Source organism: Adiantum capillus-veneris, chromosome 7, assembly GCF_014529385.1.
Source record: "Adiantum capillus-veneris isolate H3 chromosome 7, ASM1452938v2, whole genome shotgun sequence".
Lineage (NCBI taxonomy): Eukaryota > Viridiplantae > Streptophyta > Polypodiopsida > Polypodiales > Pteridaceae > Adiantum > Adiantum capillus-veneris.
In genome coordinates this window covers 5,936,982-5,951,066 of record NC_140937.1, presented here as the reverse complement: position 1 = coordinate 5,951,066, position 14,085 = coordinate 5,936,982, and the positions used below count along the sequence as shown (strand labels likewise).

The following is a 14,085-nucleotide window of genomic DNA, read 5'->3' as shown; positions in this document are numbered from 1 at the left end:
GACAATTAAGAAAAATCCAAAGTGGTGGTAGAACCCGACTGTGAACCAAAAGGACCAGAACTTATAATGCCGGATAGCGAAGATGCCTTAGATGGGATTCCATCCGTAGAGGAAGACTAGCTAGGACACTTATGGGAAAGTTCGAGAGATCAATGGTGGGAGCCTAGCTCTAAAGCCAGCTCCTATAGAGGAAGTTTGGTTAGAGAACCTACCTCCGAATATGGACATGGATGTACAATCCTTGTATGGGGATTGCGGATCTGAAGCTTCAGGAATGTCTAAACCATTGAACTTGAAAACATTACCCTCTTACTTGGGAGATAATGAAGATGAATCCATAGTGTGTAAGACCACTCAAGTAAAAAGAGCATAACAGACCCTAGAAGTAGACAACATGATATCCTTCAAATGAAAACCCAAAAATGTCAAAAACATCAAGAAAAACGAGAAGGGATACTCAAGAAAAACCAAAAAATAGGAAAAGGAGTCAACCATGCCACGAGTTGAGCAGAAAAAGAAGTAAAAAGAGTTGAAAAAAGCTCTAAAGGAGGTATATACAACGTCCAAAATGGAAATCATAGAAGAGGATGGTAAAGATGTAATGACTGTTCCATCCCATTACAAAAAATATACTCTCCAAGATCGGAAAATTATAGTCGAACCTCCTGTTAGAGAACTACAAAAACAGGGTGAGTCCTTGAAGGGCCCGAAAACGCGAAAAAGATAGATTTGGCTGATGTAGGAGAAGAGACTAGGCTTGCCTACATTACAAATGACCTAACAAAAGAAGAAGAAGAGCTTTTGTTAAGCTTGCTAAAAGAATACCAAGAAATGTTTGCTTGGTCTTACAAGGATCTCAAGGGTGTTGATCCAGAAATCTGTCAACATACCATACCCATGAGAGATGATGCGAAACAAAGTAGACAAAGGCCATACACATATAATGAGATATTTTCCAGGAAGATCAAAGAAGAGATTGAAAAACTAAAGGAAGCCAAATTCATTTATGAAATTGAGCACATAGATTGGGTGTCTCCAATTGTGGTAGTACCCAAGAAGCATGGAAAATTACGAGTGTGCGTCAACCTCAAGAAAGTGAATACAGCTACCATTAGAGACAACTTTCCTCTTCCAATCACTGAGCATGTAAAAGATTTGGGATACAACCAACTTTTGGTTGACCCAAAAGATCAGCATAAAACTGCTTTTGCAACGGAATGGGGTATTTTGGCCAATCGAGTTATGCCCTTTGGGTTAACTAATGCTCCTACCACATTTCAAAGATTGATGAGTCATGCTTTTAAAGAATATCTTAGGGAATTATTGGAAGTATATATGGATGATTTGTGCGTACATTCATCAATCAGGGCTGATCATTTTGAACACCTCAAAAAGGTATTCAAAAAATGTAGACTTTATAGGATTTGCTTAAATCTTGAAAAGTGCACATTCATGGGTAGACAAGGAAAACTTCTTGGACATATAGTGTCTAAAAATGGCATAGCTACTGATATGGATAAAGTTCATGTTATTGTTGATTTGCCTAGACCAACAATAGTCAAGGGGGTTCAAGCCTTCATGGGACATTGTGGATATTACAGACGGTTCATTTACATGTATGCTATAATTGCAAAACCCATGTATAGCTTGATTACACACTTTAAGTGGACTGAGGCATGTGAAGAATCCTTCATGAAGCTTAAGCAAGCTCTCACCTCAGCTCCAATATTGAAAGCACCAGATTGGAATAAGATATTCCACATACATGTAGATGCTTCCAATTTTTCCATTGGGTGTATACTAGCTCAACCAGGAGACGAGAAAATTGATTTTCCTATTTCTTATGCTAGCCAACAGTTGAACATGGTAGAAAAGAATTACACCACCACCAAAGGGAAAGGATTAGAAATGATCTATGCCATAAAAAAGTATAAACATTACCTATTAGCAAAAAAAATTGTGTCCTGCGTGGACCACCAAGCTTTATTGTACCTGGTCAACAAGCCATGCAGCACAAGAAGAATAGTGAGATGGTTTCATCATTCTTCTGGAATTTGATTTTATTGTGGCTGTAAAAAAGGGCACCACTCATCAAAGAGCAGATCATTTGTCAAGGATTTTGTCAGGGAAATCACCTAAAGGAGTAGATGATGATCTACCAGATGCATATCTGTTCTCCGTGAAAATGATACCTTGATGATCAAAAAATATGGTATCATTGATGACCATAGCTCAAGTGGACTCGCAAATACCACTTCCTATTACAGTCGCATTAATCGAACAATCGTCTATGTATCAATTACTAGATGGTAGGCTATACAAAAGAAACCGAGATTGAATATTACTCTTATGCATTAATCATGAAGAGAAAAACCAATACCTAAGTCAAGCACATATTACCATAGTGGGACTTCACTTTGCGGAAGACCAAACTATACAAAGGATCTTGAGACTTGGAGTATTCAGGCCAACTATGAGGAGTGATGTTCGCTCTTTCGTAAAGGATTGTCCTCAATGTAAAAAACAAACATCCATATCTCATGTAATATTGTTTCAAATGTCTCATGTTCCTAAGTGGAGTAACTATTTAATCACTTACTTATCAAACGATGGAAGCTAGAGCTTTTGCAAAATGGGGTATAGATTTTGTTAGGCCAATACAGCCACCTGCTTATAGAACCCAAGCTCAATATATCATTGTAGCTACGAACTATTTGACCAAGTGGACCGAGGCTAAGCAACTCAAAGGAATGATGCTAGAACCACTACTGCATTCTTATATGAATATGGGTTCACAAGATATGGACTGCCAATAGAAATTGTCAGTGATAGGAGAACTCATTTCCTCAATGAGGTAATCGAGTATTTGCTTAATGAATTTATGATCATCCATAACAAATCAGCTCCCTATCATCCACAAGCAAACAGACAAGCTGAGCATACGAATAAGATTCTTAGCTCAGTTTTGACTAAAGTGTTTAGTTCAGGAAGGACAAACTGGGAAATGAATCTCCATGCTGCTCTATGGGCTTATCGAGTTTCATTCAAAACAGCTTTAAATGCTACACCCTTTAACCTTGTTTATGGCCTTGATGCCATATTACCAATAGAATTTCTATTACCGACATTAAGGGTAGCAAAGGATCTTGAGTGGACTGGACATGAATTTTGAGAAACACTTGAAGATTTAGAGAAGCTAGATGAGCAAAGACTAATAGCTGTAGCTCACATCTACGCACAAAAACGAAAACAAAAACAATTTTTTGATCCCCATCTTATTACAAAAATATTCAAAAAAGGGGACTTAGTTTTAATCTATTCCCTTAAGCAACACATTTCCAAGTTTAAGAAAAAGGGAAATGGATCGTTTATCATTGAAGATGTATCTCCAAGTGGAGCAATTAAGCTATCCACACTAGATGGTAAACCAATGGCTAATTGGATTAGCGGATTCCGTTTAAAGAAATACAATTTTCCACCAACCAATGAATTGCTAGAATGAATGCATGCAGCTAAGCAAAGGAAGATAAAACGACAACAGGTTATTCATGAAGCCCAAGAAGAAGCTCGGCTTTGGTACTCAAAATGAAATCTGCTCTCAAGAATCAACAAATACCTATTCTCATCAACACCCTGGAAATAGATGACCGACAATGGGAGTTGCAGAAAGTTGCAGTGTCAACAGACGTGGAATAGACCTTTGCATCAAAGTGCGGCTCAACAACCATAGCACAAATGCATTGGTCAATACAGAAGCTAGAGTAAATGCAGTTAGTTATTCCATGTACAAGAAGGCTATAAGTCAGTCTTTGACAGCGGGAATAGCAACAATCAAGGGATGCAACAAGAACCCAACACCAACATTGGGAGTAGTCAAATTGAATGTGATACTACATGGATATTCATGTCCTTATAAGTTTATATGCTTACCAGATGAACACATGAATGAAACGATGATTCTTGGAATTCCATGGATGCGGACATACAAGGCAGTACCAGACTGGGATACAAATCAGCTCAAGCTATCATCTAAAGGCGGGCAACTCATTGTTCCAATTGCACCAAGCAAGGAGGAATGGAAAGGAAGCAATCAGCTGACCAAACCATGAAGTAGTCAATCTTCTCCATCCTGTCGACAAGAAAAGGCTACAGATAGCATGCAAGGAGTCAGGAAAATTTGGGTACCGAAAGCACAACTTAAGGACAAGCCGATTCAAATATGGGTGCCCAAAACATCATCGACAATATCAAAGACGGTTCCAAAGGTCAAAACACAAAGGCAAGAATCTCCAAGCAGGGAACCTAACACAAAATGGTTTTGGCAGAAAAAAGAGCACTTATCTTCTCCGTCGCAAACGGGAAAAGCAGTCAAGCAATGGAGAGTTAAGCCTCAGAAACCTCAACCACACCGTTCTACACCAAACAAACCAAGGTATCAATGGCGAGTAAAAGCTTGAAAATGGTCAAAAGGGCTACCAACAGCTCAGGAAATTAGTGTGATAAAGCATCTTGATGGAACAATGAAGCAAAGAGCACACAAGCTACAAGATTTTCTCTTTGGAAGACAGAATAAAAAAGCCTCGACATCAGAAACCCTTGAGTTAATTACTCAAGACCCACCTCTTGCACAAAATAATGGTTTGAACTGCAGTGATCTTCAAAGCATGGTAGAGCCAACCAAGGCTATGCATAGACACGATTGTTCAACCTATGCACACAGGCGTCCCGTAGTACCCCATCTAGGAGGGGTGGAAGAGTACTATATAATTAGGGACAATGTTTGAAGAGGGAGGAAAACATTTGATGTTAACGTGTGATTTTTTTCAAAATTATCTAATAATGCCCTTATAATTCATCAATAGTGGAAATTTAACTGATAATATTTCCCTGATGAATGTAAAAAGTGTATATACTATCAGTAAATCATCAAAAAACAATCCTTTTTTATAATTGTTTTTCATCGTTTTTCTTGATATTGAGACTTAAAAATGGCGAAATTCAACAAAAAACAATAAAGATGTGTTTTTTGATGGATTTTCTTAATTATCGGATTTTCACTTTGCTTTTTTAGCGCATTTGGTTATTTTCTTTGATTTTTTAATAAACATGTCAAAATTTAATTATAAATAGCAAGGGAGCTGAGATGGAAAAACTGAAGACACGGTGGTGATTGGAAAGTCAAGGCGGACAAGCACAAAAAATTTCAATCAAATCGGAAAATGGAAGCGAGAAGCCTAAATTAAGCAGCCATACCTACTTTTGCAGAATTCTTGCAGAATGAGCTACAGGAATCCGATTGGAGAAGTTTTTGAGTCTAACATAGATTTCGCGGCTTAGTAGGACTAACTAGGGAATCTGGGGGAAAATGGTTCGGGAAGTCCGAGTATAGATACCCAAGGTAAGCTAAAATCACCTCATTTCCACTTGTTTCCTTTGGAGAGAGAGCTTTTCGACCTCCTTTGCGCGTTTTTTTCGGAGTCTACAGTCGTCCATTTTCAGTGCCGTCTCACACAAAACATGAGGAGTAAGTTATTTACTCATCAATGATCCATTTTGTACGGCCGGAAGCTAGTCTAAACCCCTAGAGAAAACCCTAGAATCCGAGCAATGCACGAAGACCTATGATTAAAAATCGACCATAGTGGCCCGTCAACTCAACCAAATTGGATGAGATTTGAACTGTAGCATGCCCCAACATAATATAACACTTCTATATCACCAGTTGACCATTTGGCAAGGGTTGAAGGGGTCCCAACTAGAAAAGCTAGGTTTTTGGTAGATGCCAGAATTGGGTTCTGACTCCACAGACAGCTTGCTTACGAGGTCTACATACAATGTATATGATTGGTTTTGTGAAATAAATCAAGCAAAGCCCTCAAAAAGCAGAAAACGGCTCGAAGGCTACAAAGCGTCAAATTTAAAATACGCGGTCAAATTGACTTCAAATGGGCCAAAATTGGATGAGTTGCTTCACGACTATGTTGCGGACAAGTTCATAGCCTCAAAAGTGACTAACCAACTCAACACGCAGTATAGTCACAAAAATCTAAGATTTCAGAGTCGACAAAGCACAAAGTGATGCCGGCAAGACCAAACTTTACCAAATTCAATTTTTGACTTGTTTTAGGTGTATAGAATGTGTTTAGGTAAAAATTTGAAAGTTTTGCAAAAAAATGTCACTGTTGTAAATAATCACGATTATTTACTTTTGCACTATTTTGGCTTGAAAGTTGCATCATCACATCACCTATCACTTGTACACACCTAATACATGCCAAAATTCAAGTATGAGCCAAAATGATCACATATAACTTGGAAAACTGCCAAAAATCACAAAGAAGTCCTTGCAAGCCAAATTCTGAGTTATGAGCCACATTTCTTGATCCAAATCACCTCATATCACATGTACAAGGTCTATACAATTCCTAGAACCAAGTTGTACCAAAAAATGTTCATTTTGGTAGAAAAGTTAATAATCGTGATTATTTACTTTTTGGCCAAAATGGGAGAAAGTTGCAACTTTGTCATCATACATCCAAAGTACATGATGTCCTAAGCCCACTAGCCAAGTTTGAACAAATTTGGATCTCAAAATCTCAAAATTTCTTTTCATTTGCTGTTTAGAGACCTAAAGCCTAAATTTAACACCATTTCACCCAGTGCACTCAAATGAGCCCATATTTCACTCAGAGTATGTATTTGGTATATACTTCAAGGCTATAATGCTAAGTTTGCAAAGAGTTGAAGAAATTACTCAGCTTTAAATAATCGTGATTATTTACTTTTGTTGTGAATTTTTGTATTGACTTTATGAATTTGATCTTTACATGTTTTTATGCATCTATGCATGTTCAAAAATTGATTTGAAGCAAATTAGACCAAAATTGTGTGCATTTCAGCCTGAAGGACATTTCAGAGAGAATCTGCCAAATTTCCTAACATTTGATACTCTATTTACTCAATAGGAGCCATGCAAGCCACAGAGAGGGTCGAGAAGAAGCTCTCGTAAAAGGAGAAGCTACAAGAGCTACCATCATATCAACTAGACCTCCATTCAGTCAAGAATGCCAAAGCGACCTATCTCTCAAAGGAACAACTTGAAGAGCACAACACCATAGTGTTCACCGGTAGATTCAAGAGGCCGGAAGGACATCAGGTAGAGCTGCAACTTCTACCAAAAGAAGTGTATGATATCCCCGCAAAGCCCGAGACCAAAGAAGCCAATCAAAGGCTAGGACTCAGAGATTTCTATGAACAAGAGCTGTGTGGAGTGGACTTCTAAATAGCGTATGAGCTTTTGTCCACAATCAAAGAAGATGGAACCCCTCAAATCTCTGACCCACAAGGGAATAAGGTTGAAGTAGTGATTACCAAGGAGATAGCGTCAGAAGCACTCAGACTACCAACAAAAGGAATGACAATGAGGGCAAGAGATCAAAAGACGGCCGAAACTTTCACCAAGGAAACCGCCGCTGCCACATTTGTTGACCTCAGGGAAGGCGAGTATCGGAGTACTTGCGGAAAGGAAAGGCGGAGTAGAAAAAGCCATTGGAATATCTAATTCTCACATTCACAAACAGGTGGAAGAGCCCACAAGGTTGTACCACCAGCACTTCCACTTCCTTGCCAAGAGACCACAAAGGTATACAACACCAAATCATGCGGTTGCCACGACTTTTACACAAGTTCTCAAATCAACAACCAGGCAACCAATTGACCATGCACAGTATGTTTTGTCCACATTGAAAGAGACAAAGAAAGAAGGAAAAATCACATACCTGGGAGCGTCAGAGGTTTTGACCAGAATTTCCTACCATGCTATCGGCATGGCCAACAACTTTCCACCTACCCCAGATCAAGACACTTGGATAGTGCTAGCACAACCTTCTCCTTGAGCTACAAGATCTGCCAAGAGAATATAGCTTGTCAAAACGACACAGCAATGAAAGCTCTAATAACAAGGAAAAAAGAGCACGATGGGAAGAAATGAAGAAGCCGCCAAGCACAAGGAAAGGACCCAGCAAAGTGGGTACCCATTGAGCTTAAAGGACCAAGAACTAAGCATCTTACCAGGAAACAGGCTGAAGATCCCACTGAATCACTGGAAAAGATGTATCGAGAAGCAGAAGCCTTGCAACTGAGAGAAGCCCAAGAAGCAAAACAAAAATCTAAGGGGACAGTGGAGCAGAAAAAGCAAGTAGAGGAAGCCACTGCACAAGGAGCAACACAACATGATCAGGGTGATGTGTCTCCCCACCCTTCTTCATATGTTTCTAAACAGCATGATCACCCCATGCCAAGCCCACCACCATCACCAGTAGTTAGAACCAGAGCAACTGAGCCAACAAAAGAGACAGATCTTGAATAGCAAGAAGCAGGGGAATCTGCACAACAGGCAGCTACTACACAAGAGCCACGCAAACAGCAAGAGATAGAGTCAGAAAGGGCAAAAAGTCCTGAACCACAGGACAACACAAAGTTTGAGGAACCAAGAGAACAGGAGGCCGAGGAACACCCTCTACCTCAACACATCAAAAGAAGGCCGAGGCATCCACGAAGCCTCAGAATGACAAAGCAAAAGAGGATCAGCCACAGCCACAAGGGAAACAACAACCAGCCACCATGATGCCGCCAAAAGATACACAAGAATCTGCAGAAACATCAAGTCAGCTAGCACAAAATGAAGCTTAGCAATCAAACAACGAAGTGATCCTGCAGGTTAATGAGCATGCCAAGAAAATGTAGGACATGACTGAATGACTTTGCTCAGCAGCACTTAGCCGTAGCACAAGGACCAAAGAATTAGAAACGGTGATTGACGAACTTCAAGGGGAGTTAGATGACTGACTAAACGTCATCACCGATCTACAAAGTCAAGTGTAGGAGTTGAAAGCGAAAGCTGAACAACATCAGCTCGCAAGGAATAAACAACAAAAAAAGATGGAGGAGCTCGGTGACTTGCTTACAAAGTTGTCAAATGCATGCAAAGCAAAAGATAAACAGCTGACAAAAGTTACAAACGAACTTCTAACTACAACCCTATCAGTTCAAAAGATGCAAGTACAGTTAGATGTAGCAAATGCTTCCCTACAGTACTCAGAACAAAGAATAAATGATCAGGTAATTTTCTTGCGGCAAATACGAGAGAATTCAGTCATTGCCTCGATCAAAGGCACAAACGAGGTCTACAAGGCATTAGAGAAGAAGAATAAAGAACTCGAGTTGGAGCTTAAATTGGAGCAATCTCAGTGTAGAGACCTTGCTTTGATGCGGGTCAAAAGAGAAGACAAGCTACTGAAAGAAATAGCAAAACTTAAAAGAGTCAACCAGCTATTGAGAGAGGGACGGCCAGAAACACAAGAAGAGGTAGGAACTTCCGAGCAACCACAAATAGAGATCCCCTCAGTTACTTTCGCTGAGATGGAGACACAGCCAGCTGAAGCGCTAGGTGGCGAGGAGGAATTTCAAGTACACATAATCAAAACGGATATAGTGCCAATGGTCCAGCTTTCAAAGGCTGAGGAAGATGCACTGAAAGAGAAGATTACACAAGAGGTAGATGAGCAGTGGAAGGCAGCAATGGATTGGGAGTTGAGAGTCCTTCATTTCGTCAACATTGCACAACTCACTCCCAATCAAATCAATGTGCAATGGCACCAACAATCCCTGCCTTACCCTTTGATAAAGGTGTAGTTGCTCCAGGTAAAGGAAAGGCTGTACAAAGACATGCAAGAAGATGGTGCAGATCAAGACCACCCAAAGTGGAGGCTCAGTTGGTTGAACAAGAATCCAAGGTATTTGATTCTGTTCACAAGATCACCTGCGCCATACAAAAGGATCCTACTTTCTGTCATGTATCAAGAGTAAGGACCTGGCAAGGATAGGAGGCATTAACAAAGAAGTGGCCAACTTGGCTGAACTACCCCCGATTGCCTGCTCCAGAAAAGGGACCGCCGACTGGGGAGTACATGGTGAAAACCCTAACGGGCGCCATGTCCTTCTTCAAAAGTCTACCAGATTTATCATGTCCTATGTTATATAAAATCTGCCAAATGTTGCTCACCTGCATCAAAGTCTTCCATGAGCCAGAGCAAGCAGGCGCCCCTTGGATGTCATTCCTCGAGGGTAATAAAGGATTATGCTACAACCTTAGTGGTCAACCTTCCGAAGAAGTCCTCTATGGCTTCTATGCCAGATGCATGTTTTTACCTTCTCAAATATGCTTACATTCGAGGAAGCGTTCTACACAAGGTTCTTCACTTGGCAAACAAAAATATATGGGCCAATGATCAGCAACCTCACATCAAAGTTTGTCGGCTACTTAGCGGTGGAGCTGAAAAATAGAGTCACTATGTAGTTCTTGCAAGTGCCAGATAAAGAGGGGAAGATCAGATACCAAAAGGCACTAAATGTGCTTAAAGACCACCTCACCAGCCGTCAACCCAAAGACTACTTCAGTCCATAAGCTGTGTCAAGGGACGACACAAGTGAGGAGGGGGGGAATGTTAGCAGCAAGCTACCACGGCTATCATTTTTTGGAGCTCCCATGTAAAAACACTTATTATTTTTGATAAATTGAGAATATTGTAACTCCTATTTTTTGAGTAAACCTTGTAATAGTTGAGTCGGGTCTACAAGCTTCAAAATTGTATCAACCTATCATTACCTATCTTTCGTTAGAGCTCCCAGATTATTAGTTTTGACCACCAAAAACCTTGGCTAAGGTATAAAAGCTAATTTTTGTAAGTTATTTGTAAGTTTTTGGATAATGAAACACAACGTGAGCTAACGACGCTCACTTATCTCCTTCTCGTCCTTCCTAGTCCCTTCTCGGTTGTCACATTGCAGTGTCATCTATTGCGTTGCAATCGCAGGTAAGAGCTCTACGCATTGACGTAAGCATTTCATGGTATTTCGTAGCTTTTGGCATCGCCGACCCACGGCCTAATTTCATCATAAGTAGCAATTTAAGCTTTAAAATAAAAAACTAAGTATAGGCGGGGTATTGGGACATCATTGCTCAGCATTTAGATGCATTCTGGGTCAAAAACGACTAGGTCAAAAACTCAGTATTGTTAATAATTGTGATTTTTATAATTAATCTAAAGTGAGATTTAAGACCATAAGCATGTGTGCTTAGGTCTTATAAACATGTCCTAGAAGTTTCGTTACGTTTGGATATCGTTTGATGCTGTAACGGATGTGATTTGTTTGCCGATGAGCGATTGGCTTTTGGTGATTTCAGTCACTTGAGTGTAGCTTGAGTTAGATGTGAGTTGTTAGTTTTTTCCCGAGAGATTGACAACCTCTTGTAGCCTCTATGCACTAGTCGAGTCAGCTTCGTCCCATGGATTGACAATTTAATCGTGGTTCTCGCTAAAATTGCAATAAGATAGGATAGTGAGGTTAGACACACGTCCCACAGAAAGAAGCATTTCTTTTATTTTTTTCATGCTTCTTGAATGGGGTCAGTTCCCACGGCCGCGGCTCTGAAAGCCAGGGCTAATGAATGGACATTGACGGGTCATGGCCAGGGGTGCCTTCAGAGTTGGGCCGCATGGGCCGTGGCGAGGGGGGGGAGAGAGAGAGAGAGAGAGAGAGAGAGAGAGAGAGAGAGAGAGAGAGAGAGAGAGAGAGAGAGAAGAGAGAGAGAGAGAGAGAGAGAGAGAGAGAGAGAGAGAGAGAGAGAGAGAGAGGGAAGGGCCACAAGCCTAGCACGGTGGGTCCGCCTTGTGAAAGTGTAAACAGGACTACTCCAGATCTGTGGATGAAGGGCTAAAAATGCACCATTCATGGCTCACCGATTAACTAGGGAATTGTTGAGCCCTCCGGTAGTATTGTCGTGCTTCGGCAAAGGAAAGATAAACTTTTTTCTTTTTTTTTACTTGATTTTTGAAAGCGCCGCATGCAAGATGTTAATAACGCAGATAACGTCTGCTCGAGGATAAGCGGTTCAAGAACCATGGAGGCTGGAACATACAAAATCATGAACACAAAAATCTTAGACGCCACGGGTGAACCTTCAGCAGTATCCAAACATCTCAGGGATCTAAAAACTAACGTGTGTTTATGCGGTTTTTAACATCCGTAACTGGCCTAGTACCATGGCAACACAAAGTGTTCGCACAATTTTCACGGAAAAATCGACCAATACCTTGTTATCAAGATGCTCGAAGGGAGCTTTACTCCAAGGGATATATTCATGGTTGACTGGAGCAAGGTTTTCGGAATCTAGTAGCAGAACTTGAGATAAAGATGTGAAGATACTTCATCAATTGTCCAAGGAAGTCAACTGGAAGCCAGCCATGTAATCTTATTGAACGCATAACCAAAAACTCTTTTGACTTAGCATAATCTAGAAACCAAAACCTTGTACCATGCAACTTGCTACAACAGATAACTGGTACTCTTGAATCTATAGCTTGCACTTTAGTAGCCCCATGGATCAAACGAAAAATCAATCATTTGCCCCATTGTGATCATTCTTCTAATAGTTTTTCACTATCCTCCAGGATCATAAGGAAAATACAATAACTTCCATTCACTATAGCATAAGCATAAATTAGCCCACAAATCTTCATGCAAACTGCCTAGATCATATGGCATATAAATCAATTGCCCTGGACCAGCCCTGGACCATGCATATATATGTCACCTCCTGGGTCAAAAGCTAACTCAAAATCCCCTACTTCATAGGGTAACATGAGATCCCATATAGCATCAGGTAGCACTAGATACCAGGGATTTCATTAACGTAATCACGATCGGATGATTGTGTAAATAACTATATTATTTACACACAAAAATTACGTGATCACGTTAATTGTTAACGTGACCTTGATTTTGACCTACAAAAACCTATAGAGCCGGTTATCCCTCCTGGCTTTGTTATTTTCCCTGCGGTCCCCGCCGAGCAACTTCATTTTCCCGGCGGGCCCGCCAGGTATATGCAGTAGCCCGGCGGGAAAATGAAAAAGGCCCGCCGGAGTAATTATATATAGTAAATAGTGTGCTAACCCCGGTCTTTTAGCTAGGCAAATCCTTGGGGAGTGTATCCGAGTGCCGGGTATTGTCATCTCCTTGTGAATTGACCTAAGGTTACAGAGTCACAGGTCTTTTTTTTGGGCCAAACGTGATTCTTAATTCGATAACCACTTCTAAAAAGTTTTAATTCGTTTATCGACATAAAGGTACGAAACCAAAACAACTAAAAACTTGGAGAATCATGCTCATTGCGAAGAAGCCATTAGTCCAAATGAGGGCTGTAATTGGTTTTAGAAGATGAGCATATGTAAATGACGAGTCGATAGTCAAGGGTCGGATGTCCTCTACTAGTGTACCAGGCATATAAAGATCCTTGAATTCTTGCATTTGAGTTGATTTACAATATAAGAGCTATAATCCTCGATTGGGTTAAAATAGCTTTTACATATTGAATTCGTTGCATGGGTGGCTACAATCCTTCACTAGGTACAAGTAGTCCCCAATTGGGTGATTATATTGAAGGTTTATTTTCGTTAGTTCATGCATTGGTTTATACAGAGAGTGTATTATGTATTACGATTCATAGCATTGTTATAGTTATTATTCCATGTATAGACTACATTGTAATGTGTATGGTTGCTCGCAATATAGGTGATCGATATGTGGATTGACTAGCGTGCATTGAAAATCTCATATTGTGCATCATGGTTACTTTCATATTGAATGGTTTTTAAATTATAATATATATTGAAAATAAAAAAAATGTTTTCAAAACTGAACATCTTGTTCTTTTCTCTTCAATTTTAATTTAAAAGCAATGGAGCAAAATGTGGGCACAACTGGTACGAAGAAGCCAAAGAATAAAAAAGCTCCTGGCAAAGAGTGGGATTATGCTCACAACATATGCAGCCGATATATGGAGTGGCAATGTAAATTTTATCACACAACAAATTATGGCGGTGCACCATGTATTAGGGATCATTTTCTGGGTAGCGCTAAAAATAGTTGTAAGAAATGTGAACATTCTCAGGCACCTGCAACTGCAAAGCGTTTGAAAGAATACCTCGCCAAAAAGGGTGGCAAGAAACTACAGATATATAG

The 14,085-nt window shown here is 40.2% G+C and overlaps 1 pseudogene; it reads left to right on the top strand.

Moving 5' to 3' along the window:
* The window catches only part of LOC147453383 (uncharacterized), a 94,256-nt pseudogene extending 82,174 nt beyond the window's left edge, over nt 1–12,082 (top strand).
* Nucleotides 12,083–14,085: the final 2,003 nt, after the last annotated feature.